A 12,244-nucleotide genomic window follows, 5' to 3' on the forward strand; every position below is an offset into this window, starting at 1 on the left:
CAGCGAGGTCGAGGTTCGGCATGGGGAGGCCGAGGCTGAGGACAGTGCGGCCCATGACATCAAAGACAAGGGCAAGGAGAAGAGGGGGCATGGGAGCGGGTGGGCACGGGGAAGCTAAGGACGAGGGTGGCACGATTAGCGAGGTTGAGGCAGACGACGACTGGTTCGCACCACTGGTCACCGCCTTCGCCTCGTGTCCTCTCTTCCACCTCCCGCGTCACTTGGGAGGGAAGAGTCGAGGCGGCCAACCGCCACTAATCCCCTCTATAGTCTATGTCGCTCCCGGGAGATGGGAGCTATCGCGCCTCGTCGATGCCACACTATGGCAGCCATTCCTCCATCGACCTCTGTTGGCTGCACTCCGGCAGCAACAAATTCGATTGACGATGACGGAGCAGCAAGAGGCATCTACCAATGGCTGCGGAGGCGAGGAATTCGGGGACTTGATGCCGGTGATCCTCTTGCTCGCGTTGAGCGCCACCGACGGCCATCACATGGCGGACAAGCTACGTGATGTAACCGGCGAAGCGGCCGGTATGGAGGGTGAGCACCGTCGTCATGTTGCCATCTCTTCTAGCTCGAGCTTTTCCCCTGGTCGATCTTTATGCCGCTGATGTGGGTGCCCATGTAGGTGAGATCGGTGTGTCCCCCCGTGGCTTAGGTGAAGAAGGTCGGGTTGGGGTTGTAGATTGCCATGGTGATGAGTAGTGTGATGTTGGGTTCGAGCAACATGGCTAGGAAGGAGAGTGTGCGGGGACAGTCCGACGAGGCGGGTGGAGACGAGGTGGGTTGTGGGGTCGTGGACGTGGAACATAGTGAGAAAGAGGACCAGGATGAGGAGCACCACTAGGATGATAAGCATGTAGCAGTTGTTGGTATTTCTTAACAACATTACTAGAAATATAATTTCCAGCAATGGCGCATAAATACTCCTGCTATATTATGGTTACAGAGTTCATCCGCAAACGCACGGATATACCATTGTAGCATTTCACCCGAGAGTATTCCAAGGGTATCGTATTTATTTAATCCCGTGGAAAGATCATAATAGAGAGAACTTGACTAATAATTTATATGTTACATGTAATAATCATAGTCTAAGCAGGGGTTAAGATAATCTAGAGTGACACACAAGCAGGGAGCTACTCATTCTCATACTAAAATATCTAAGCTAAGTGGAAAGAAAAGAGAAAGAGAATCTATTCCTATACTTCTAGTATACATAGTATACATACACCCTAGTTATCTAACATACTAGCTAATACCCTCTATCCGATGCCCTCCTGATACTTCGAGAAGCCACCTCTGACTGCCGAGTTCCTAACGACAGCCCGTCATAACCATACAACCGAGAAATTAACTTAGGGCTATATACACGCACGGAGGAATACCCGTACTGAGTTGTCACCATTAGCGGCATATAACCCCAAATAATGATATCATGTAATCTAGACACCATGCCTAAACTACCAGATACTACTCTAATATCATCGTCATGACATAGAGTAATTGCATAAGCAAACATTATACCCGTACCGATGCATCTCCCAGATAAGCTAGCAGTATAATCAGTATAACTTGAACATAATGTAAAGTTGGCATTCATATACTCGGAAAGTATTTCAATACCATAAATGTATATAGAAGAGTATTCTAAATAGAGTACAAAGCTTACAAAAGAGAAGAGAAGAGCTACTAGAGCCATACCCGAACTCTTCCGAAAGCTTACGGACTCTGATTTCTACTCTATCCCTATTCCGCTAGCTTGAAAACACTAAACTAAATTGAGAGAATATGATAGAGCTTTTGCTTGAGGTGTGTATTGAAATGGAGAGAGTAAGGGGTTTATATAGCCTCCCAATGATGGTTGTGACGGTTGGAATGGTCGGAAATACCCTCCAACCGTCATTGGGAGCCAATCTACACCGTCTAGAAGAAGCTCTGCATCCAACGACGATGAGGGGGGTTCGGCCGAAACAAGGGCCGGCCCAACTAGCCCATAATTTGGCTGGTGGCCTCCTGGACTTCTCCACTCCACAGACTTCTGAACTTTGGCCCAATTAGCCGTGTCATTTCTGAGTTCTTAGCCCGTTCATTGATAAGTCTAATTCTCGACATCGTCCGATTGATCGATCGTCTGAATTGATGTCGATTCTCCTCCATTTAATGATTATTCTCTACAAAAGGTTAGTGAACCTAATACTAGTGGAATATTATTATTCTAACATGGATATGCATTGCAAGCATAACTAGTTCTCCTCTATTTCGGTAATATTGACGGAAGAAACTGATCGCTAATGACCATCAACAGCAGCATAGGCAGCATTGCTGGCGCGTCCTCCTGGAGGCCTCCAGGTCGACGTCTTTGTGGGTTATGAAGGGTGGGACCATGGCGATGATGGTGTGGGTGGGGAGGATGCTGTCATTGCAGGCGGTGGTAGCGGCAGTGGTAGTGTAGGCTGTTGGTATTTCTTAACGACATTACTAGAAATATAATTCCCAGCAATGGCGCAGAAATACTTCTGATATATTATGGTTAGAGAGTTCATCCGCAAGCGCAATACCATTGTAGCATTTCACCCGAGAGTATTCCAAGGGTATCGTATTTATTTTATCCCGTGGAAAGATCATGTAGAGAGAACTCAACTAATAATTTATATATTACTTGTGATAATCATATTTTAAGCAGGGGTTAAGATAATCCAAGGGTAGAGTGACACACAAGCATTAACTACTCATTCTCATAATATATTATCTAAGCTAAGTGGAAAGAAAGAGAAAGAAAATCTATTCCTATACTTCTAATACATACATTCTAGTTAACCGATATACTAGCTAATACTCCCTCCATTCCATAATAATCAGCGCATAACGAAAGTAGAGATATTCCGATTTGATCAGCGTATTAACACTGGTAGCATGTGCATGTCGGATGGATTAACTAGTTATCACATAGATCTAGTAGGCCATGCGATTTTTGAGCTGCATGCAGCACGGAACATCCCTTGCATGTGCAATCATGCAGCGGCAGTAACGTCGTTTCGTTTATCCAAGCCGATTAATATGGAGATTAATTACAAGGATTAAATAGAAAATGGGTAGTGGGTCTCTCCTTGGTCTTGATGCCACAACAAAATATGCTGATTCATTATGGAATGGAGGGAGTACCCTCTATCTGATGCCCTCCTGGTACTTCGAGAAGCCACCCCTGACTGCCGAGTTTCTTACGACAGCCCGTCATGACCATATAACCGGGGCTAAATACAGAGGAATACCCTCCCCAGGGAATTAACTTAGGATTATATACCGGCGTGGAGGAATACCCATACTGAGCTGTCACCATTAGCGGCCCACCTCTCATCCGTAATATATAACCCCAAATAATGATATTCCATAATCTAGACATCACGTCTAAACTACTAGATACTACTATAATATCATCATCATGACATAGAGTAATTGCATAAGCAAACATTATACCCGTACCAAAACATCTCCCAGATAAGCTAGCCGTATATTCACTATAATATGAACATAATGTAAAATAGGTACTCATATACTCGGAAAGTATTTCAATACCATAAATGTATATAGAAGAGTATTCTAATAAAAGTACAAAGCTTACAAAAGAGAAGAGAAAAGCTACTAGAGTCATACCCGAACTCTTCCGAAGGCTTCTAGACTTCTGATTTCTACTCTATTCCTATTCCACCAGCTAGGTACTACCAAACTAAATTAAGAGAAATGAGAGAGCTATTGCTTGAGGTATGTGAGTGAAGTGAGAAGGTGAGGGGTTTATATGGCCTCCCGATGATGGTTGTGATGGTTGGAATGGTCGGAAATACCCTCCAACCATCATTGAGAGCTAATCCACATCGTCCAGAAGAAACCCTGCATCCAGCGGCGATGAGGGAGGTTCGGTCGAGCCCCCTGGTTGGGCCGAACCTGGGCCGGCCCAACCAGCCCATGGTTTGGCTGGCGGCCTCCTCTGTTGTTCTTCTCCACAGACTTGTGAATTTTGGCCCAGTTTGTCGTGTCAATTCTGAGTTCTTGGCCCATTCATACATAAGTCTGGTTCTCGACATCGTCCGATTGATTTATCGTTTGTATTGATGTCGATTCTCCTCCACTTTATTATCATTCTCTGCAAAAGATTAGTATACCTACTACTAGTGGAATATTATTGTTCTAACATATTTATGCATTGCAAGTATCACTAGTTCTCCTCTATTTTGGTAATATTGACGGTCGAAACTGATCGATAACGACCATCAACAGAGGCCATCTCGATCAAGGGATTTAATGCGTGTGCGTGGCCTCGAAGGGAGGCCTTGGACTCGGCCTCGGCCTCGGTCTCCCTGCACCCCGTCTCGACCTCGCTGGCCGCAGCATCCTCAACCTCTGCTTCCCTTCTCCTCGCGACTGAAGCTCAGGATGGAGAGGAAGGTGCCCGTCACGGCCGTGTGCTTGGGGGAGAGGTGGGGGAGAAGTTTTTATTTTATATTTTTCATGTGAATTACATGTGGACCCCACATATTTTTTTTATTCCCTCCTTGCTGACTAGGATGCATCGTTTGCACGGTTTTGAACACTTGATGTGTAGACGGCAACTAGACTTATTCCCAATTTTATTAGCCTACTCGTTCACTATGGGAAGTTGGCAGATCCGACACATAGTGATGTGGAAAGAGTCCACACGGATTCCCTTACCTAGTGGTCGGATCTGACTCGTATCTCTAAACTGCAAAACTAGATATGATGACTCCCCCAACTATTAAAACTGTCTAAAATGTCTCCCTCGATTGTTTTTAAGAGCGGTTTTCACTGACATGGCAACAATGTGGCAGCCCAGTCATCAAATAAATTAAAAATAATAAGTGGAGCCCACATGTTATCACATCTCTCTCCCCTTTTCTTCTTCTCAGCCTGATAGCAGCAGATCACTAGGACGACAACGGGGAGCGACGGCGGTGGTGGCGGGACGATGGACACACAATGACCAGCAAAACCCTCTTTAAATCATGCCCCTTGACCTCACCCTTGAAAGGGAACCCATCCACTGCTTGACCCAATCCCTTATGCCGCTCCTTTCCTCACTCACAAATGGCCGCTATCGCATCAACATCACGCCTCCACCACCACCACGCCACCACCGCCGAATCGAACGCGAGCACCACCAAAAGCAACAACAGCTTAGGTATTCCTCCAAGCCATCTTCTCTCCCTCTATTGCTGCTGTATCACGGTAGCGGCTCTAGTGGTTCTCGCCTTTTGTTGTCGGTCGGGCCACTGTTGCCCAACCGGGTCACTCCATTCTATGGGAGAGGCAATGAGGAGGATGACGGCTTTGACGACCACCCGTGCGAGGAGTGTGGGCTGGTCGAGGTCATGGGGGACCCCGACGCAATGTCGCTGTGCTACCTCGGGCTGCAGAAGCTACAGCACCGTGGGAAGGAGGGTGTCGGGATTGTCGCCATTTGGGGTGACGGGAAGCTCAAGTCGGTCACTTTGGCTCGGTCTTGTCGCCGACGTCGGCTAGCATCATTCCCCGAGCCCACCACTATTGAGCACCTGAGGTACTCCACCACCACCCCGCATCCCTACTTGGCGGCCACTCCGCTAGCAGCGCTGGGAGCCGGAGGAAGGGGTCGGAGTGGGAGAGAGAGGAGAGCCCCGCCATCGTCTCGTTGTCGCTCCCCGTCGTCGTCCCACTTTTTAAAATTTATTTGATGACTGGGATGCCACATGGACATCACGTCAGCAAATACCACTATTTATACTGCCCTGAGAGTTAAATTACATAGGTTTCAACAGTTGAGGGATTAAGATATCAGGTATTGCGGTTGAGGGATTTGAATCAGATTGGACCAATACTTGAGGGAGTCAATGGGGACTTATTCATAGTGACGTCGGGAACAAAGAAATTTATGGACTCGCGAAAGAATTAAAATTTGGCCCATAATTAATAACATTGTATCGTAAAGAAAAACTTAATGCTATAGCTAATTTATGAAAAAAAAACTTTAGGCTTAATTTAAACGGTTATGAAAAAAAAAGGTATGAAGAATAATTTGTTTACTAACTATACTAGTTTAAACATGTTTGAACTAAATTTGAACCGACATATACCTTTTTTGGCTATTTTTTTTTATTCCAGGCGTGTTGTCATGTAAACATAGTTACCGAACAATGTAATATGAGCTTGTGAAATATCATTGAACTTGAGCTGTTTTTTTTTTACAAGCTGTGGTATACGCAGAAGATGAAAAAAATTTCCAAAAAAGAACATTTTCAATTCGAGCTGAATTTGGATATTTCAAATTCTGAAGCCCGGGCACCATCAGACCCCAATTCCGCGTCCGATATAAATACGTATATGTAAATCACCGAAATATGCAGATTTGTCTCAGAAATCAAATTAGAGATCAGCAATTTATAAAACCTCCGTAGTCCGTATCAACATTTCGGCAACTGAGCACAATCAAAGTCTGTCCTGTTGATAATTCTCTGTTAATAGCAAAGCTTTGGCCTCTTTTTTAAAAAAGAAAATAAAAGAGATAATGCTCTAATGTGGTCCTCCTCATGATTGTGGACAACACGACAGTTTCTTGAAGCAGCTCTGAGAAAAATGTATTGCTGTCTTCTTTTTATTAGCCAAGCTGTTGGCATCGTTGACGATCAATACAAGAGCACTTAATCTCTCTGTGTGATGCGAAAGTTCATGGCAACCATTAGCCAACACAGAAAAAGCTGGGTGAGAAAACGAACTAATCTCCCACGTATATATACCTTACTACTTTAGTTGAGTTCCGAGAGAGCATTTTCAGTTAGGTAATCTGCCACGCAAAATTACTCTGATAAAAACAATTTCGACACCTCCAATTTGTTAATTAAAGGGATCAGTAGTATCAGACTGGGATCTTGTTGCTGACATTGTCTGTTCGTTGTTGATGCAGCACTTGAGAAAGATCCAGGCATGGAGAGCATCAGCAAATTTGGCACGGCAGCGCATGCGAAGAAAGATTCAGAAGATGTGTCTGAATTTCATATCGCTCCTAGTACCTTCTGCTGACGAAATTACAGATGACAAACCATTGTCTTGAGAAAGTCAATGTCATCTTCTATCTTTTTCGCCAAAATGTGAGCTAACCCTAAGTAGTTGGAGAGCTCCCATCTATCACTATTAGAATACCTCGTGTGTCCCACTCTGAAGGTGCATGCTTTAAGTTTTACTTCATCAAAATATGATACAATCGCTAATAAGAAACTGTTGATAAATTTGCAATCTTTGACGCAGAATCGAGTCAATCAACCAATCAAACATTCACACTAGTATAAAATATTCATTTATATATATTATATGCACACATGGAGAAGTACATGATGAAATCGGAAAATAAATTAGTGGGCCTCATCTGTTTGCTTATGCTTATGCTTATCAACCAAAATTTGAATTTTCAACCTTAAATTTGGAGCTGATTTTAGGGTTTTTTCATCAAAGTTTTTATTTTTCAGCTTTTGCTTTTAAATCGCCAAAAACACGTACATAAAAATTTTATTCATAAATTACTTTTCGTTTGCAAATATACTATTTGATTTATTCCACGAATAGGCGAAACAATAGGATTGGTCAAGGTTTCGGCTGGTTTTCTTAGGATGCTTGCTTTTTTACCCCTGCAAAAAACCAAAATATATTTCTACGAATTTTTCATGACCACTCCATTGCATCATAATATTTGATGAGGGATTCACAGAAGCACCACTCAAGAGTGTAAAGCACCATCCCTACTCCCAAATAAATGGCCTTGGCCCATTGCTTTCCACCTTGAATATCATAGCGTCATAGCAGGCATATTAATATTATTGAAAAAATGGTGGCAAATTTGCAAATGCCCCTAATATTATTGAGACAATAAACTAGAATTCTAGAAACACCAAATTTCCAGAGAAAAAGAAAAACAAATCCATGGATATATTGCACTGATGAGTGATGACTAGACTACAAATAGGATTGCTTTGAAATGCAATGAAGCAAGGCTCTCATACCTGCCAAGTTGGAAACAACTACTTCATAGTTGGCTCGTACCTGCTACTCCTACGTGCCAACTGTAGTTTACTACTAACCAACTTGGAAACAATAAATATTGTTTGCGTCCATTATCCGACGATTCAGATCTCTTCTGAATTATAAATTTATAAGCTATAACCATTATTTGTGCCATATATTTTTCTAAAACAAAAGGCAGGGCTTTAATCGTGCAACTACCTCACAAGCATGCACTACCTTAAATTTCTAGTATTTTTTTTAGTAAATTTCACAAAACTACAGATACTTTGATCAAACTATCACAAAACTAAAACTACAGATTTAAGAATGTATTTCATGAAACTACAGATTTAGAGTTAAATTTATCATGGAACTACAGATTTAAGGTATTATATCACAAAACTATTGATTTAACAACTATTTTATTACAAAACTACACATTTAAAAACTATTTTATTACAAAACTACAAATTTTATAACTTTAAATAAATAATAGTGCTATGATCTAAACTCTAGAATATGTAGTTCTTTGATAACTTAATCACTAAATCTGTAGTTTTGTGATATGGTGCATTAAATCTGTAGTTCCGTGAAAAGTTTAACGCTAAATCTGTAGTTTTGTGATACACATTCTTAAATCTGTAGTTTTGTGATAATTTGACACAAGTATCTGTAGTTTTGTGAAATTTACTCTTTTTTTTGCAATCTCGAGTTGTGTGTACCACAGATCTAATTTACTTTTTTTCGCATGTCCATATCAGCATGAAACTTGAGTTAGGGAAAGGGTAAGGTGAAAAGCTCCTTTCAACCAACCAATATATTCATGATACATGATGCTTTCATTAAAGTGCTACAAATAAAGGGAGATGTCTTTGCTATTAATAGTCTTGTAATTTACTTCCTCCTTTCATAAAAGTTACACATATTATTTTTATCACCAAAACTAATAAAAAATTAACTTATATTATATGTAACAAAGATAAGTAGTGTATGCACACATGTAACTAATGAGTATTAAGATGATTCCTCGAGTTCTGATCAAATATTTAATTTAGCTCTACATTCAAGTTTAGAATATATAAAGATTACAAATAGAAACAACTTATTTTAAAAAATTAAACTATGAAATATGCCTAATTGTTGTGGATGGAGGGAGTATATTTTGTTAATGGAAAGGACCAAGTATTATGGTGGTATCGAAAAGGTGTGGTGGGTCGATATGTTGTCCATTACAATATTGTTGTGTTGCCCTTCCTAAAAGAATACATTAAGAGGAGTTTTGATCTGTTGAGGCAAATTGCCATATCATCATTGCAATGGTAGAGACAGAAAAAGAATCTATAAAAGTTAGTTGGCATAAGCACAAGAAAAAAACAATGCCCCTCTAATTAATAGTCATCATTCCCTTTGTCATTTGAAATAGGAAGGTTGGTGATAACATGAGAAACGATAGTGACACCAAGGACGAAGACTAGGGTGAGAATGGTGTTGAAAATTAGCCTCAAGACTAGGGCTGTCAACGAGTCGAGCTTGAGCGAGCTCGATATAAGCTTGAGCCAAGCCTATAAAATGTTCGAGCTGTCTGGCAGGCTCGGCTCGAGCTCGATCAAAAGCTCGAGCTCGATACTGAGCATGATTTTTAATTAAAACGATATATATTTCAAGGATAATATTTAAAAATAATAATTAATTTATATTTCATCGTATTAATAGAATAGGAAAAAAGAATAAAATAAATACTCCCTCCATTCCATAATATAAGGCACAACCACTTTTTTAGATGTTTCATAATATAAGACATGCGCATGTAGGCAATTAACTATGACCCCTTCTTCATTATATTATTACTTTTTAAAATCCTCTACTCTCATGTTCTCTAATTCTATTGGATGCATGCATTGTATTTATTAGGATGAGCCAAACTACAAGATGATAATAATTATTTTCTTGGTCTTTGGATTAAGAGTGGTTATGCCTTATATTTTGGAATGGATGGAGTATATGATATCAATACAAGGCATACAAATAACATATTTGATCTTCTAATTTATTAAATAACAACAAAAAAATCATATATTATTAGACTCGTTGTAAGCTTGAGCTCTACTCGATAAAGCTTACGAGCTTAGGGAGCGGCTCAGATTCGGCTCGTCTGGAGCTCGAGCCGATCTCGAATCAAGCCTAGGACGAGTCGAGCTCGAGCAGCTCACGAGCCTCGAGGTTTTTTTTTTTACAGCCCTACTCAAGACAATGGTGTGGGGTGAAAAAGGGTGCGAGCTTCATGCTGCAGGTTTACCAGTTCATTTCCCATATTCTGTCGGTCCCTTGGTTGAGCCATCACAGACAAGATCTTGTTTTTGAAAATGAGGAAGGAAAAAATCAGGAGGAAAACAGAGGATGAAGGGTTTTTTTTTGGAACTTTTCTTGATAATCATTTTTTATGATGAGGGGGTGAGGGTACTTTCAGGATTGGTTATTTTAGATAATGGAAGAATTTTATTGGACGCTAAAATTACACACGATCTCTACATCTACAATACATAGCCAAGAAAAAAAACAAAGATAAATAAAATGAAAAAAACCTAAGACACACACGAACACATCATGTTGTCTTGTATTATCTCTTTTCTAAAATATAAGCAATTTTTTTACATATTTCATGAAATATACCTGGATATATCTCCGTCCAGATATACAGTGTGCAAAAGTAATTATATTTTACAACAGAGAGACTAATAACTAACTCATGAACAATCAACAAAAGAGCTAGACACGTGCTCTGGAACAACACCTTTTAAGAAGGACACGGTGTTTGTCCAACATTATCATCCAAAAATAGATCGAGATTTTCAACTAAAGGCCTGGTTTAGTTCCCAAAATTTTTTTCCAAAAACATCACATCAAATCTTTGGACATATACATGGAGCATTATATATAGATTAAAAAAAACTAATTGCACAGTTAGGGGGAAATCGCGAGACCCATCTTATGAGCCTAATTAGTCCATAATTAGCCATGAGTGCTACAGTAACCCACATATGCTAATGACGGATTAATTGCTTAAAAGATTTGTCTCATGGTTTCCAGGCGAGTTATGAAATTAGCTTTTTCATTCGTCTCACGGTTTCCAGACGTTGGATGACGTTGTTAGGGTTGTCTATTGGATCACCTAGGTTTAGATCTAGTCGGGTAGAACACTTTGGATGGATGAACAACAATAGATGAATTAACAAAGAGGGAGTGAGAGGGTTTAGGGATGTGACCGGTCGATGTTGAGGAGGAGGAAGTGCGGCCGGCCATCGTCGTTGTCGTCGCAGGCTTGATGTGGACGGCGGTGACGGTGAACTCGGTGCCGATGGCGGTGATTGCAGCGGCGGTGTCGACGACGAAGCGTGGCACGGCGGTGGCGTGTTCCCATCACTGGCTGCGCCCCCTCGATCGGTTAGGGTTTATGGGGTGGAGTGGCGGCGGTGACGAACCTCGTGTCTTGTGCCGTCCCGTCATCCACCCCTCTTTATATGGCGCAGGGTGATGGGGCCCACCAGCCATTGGCTGGGCGCCCCCGATCAGGGCGCAGGTCAAGGCCCCTTTGAGCCATTGGGCTCAAGGGGAGGGAGATCCATCTAACATTCTCCCCCTTGATCTCACTATTTCTTTTAGCTTTTTCTATTCCATCACAGATTTATATATAGAGCATGATTCATCGTCACGTTAATTACTGATGGATTCGACAGCCACTATACACATCTCTATTCAAAAACAGATACTTTAACTTTTGGGCCCTATAGTCCAGGATTCATTAGGCTTCCCTTAAACCCATGCATGCTACATGTTCCTTGAACATGTTGGGAGGTAGGCCTTTCATGAGCGGATCCGCGAGCATCCTTTCTGTTCTAATGTGTTTCTGTTTTAATGTGCTCGAGACTGATTGTTTGATCCCGGACTTTGTCTTTCACAACATAGTACTTTATGTCAATGTGTTTGGCAGCACCACTTGACTGATTGTTGTGAGAGTACATTACTGTGGGTTCGCTATCGCAGTATAACTTTAGTTGTTTCTCAATACTATCAACCACCTTTAAACCGGGTGTGAATTTCTTTAGCCAGTTCACCTGCCCCATTGCCTCATAGCATGCTATAAACTCGGTATACATAGTAGACCCTGCAGTGGTGTCGGGTCTCAGAACTAACAACTTGG

The 12,244-nt window shown here is 41.5% G+C and overlaps 1 pseudogene; it reads right to left on the bottom strand.

Annotated features, from left to right (window-relative positions):
* Positions 1–271: 271 nt before the first annotated feature.
* On the bottom strand, positions 272–5,679 carry LOC127777011 (uncharacterized; annotated as a pseudogene).
* Between the last annotated feature and the right edge of the window lie 6,565 nt (positions 5,680–12,244).

Source organism: Oryza glaberrima, chromosome 6 (genome assembly GCF_000147395.1).
Source record: "Oryza glaberrima chromosome 6, OglaRS2, whole genome shotgun sequence".
Lineage (NCBI taxonomy): Eukaryota > Viridiplantae > Streptophyta > Magnoliopsida > Poales > Poaceae > Oryza > Oryza glaberrima.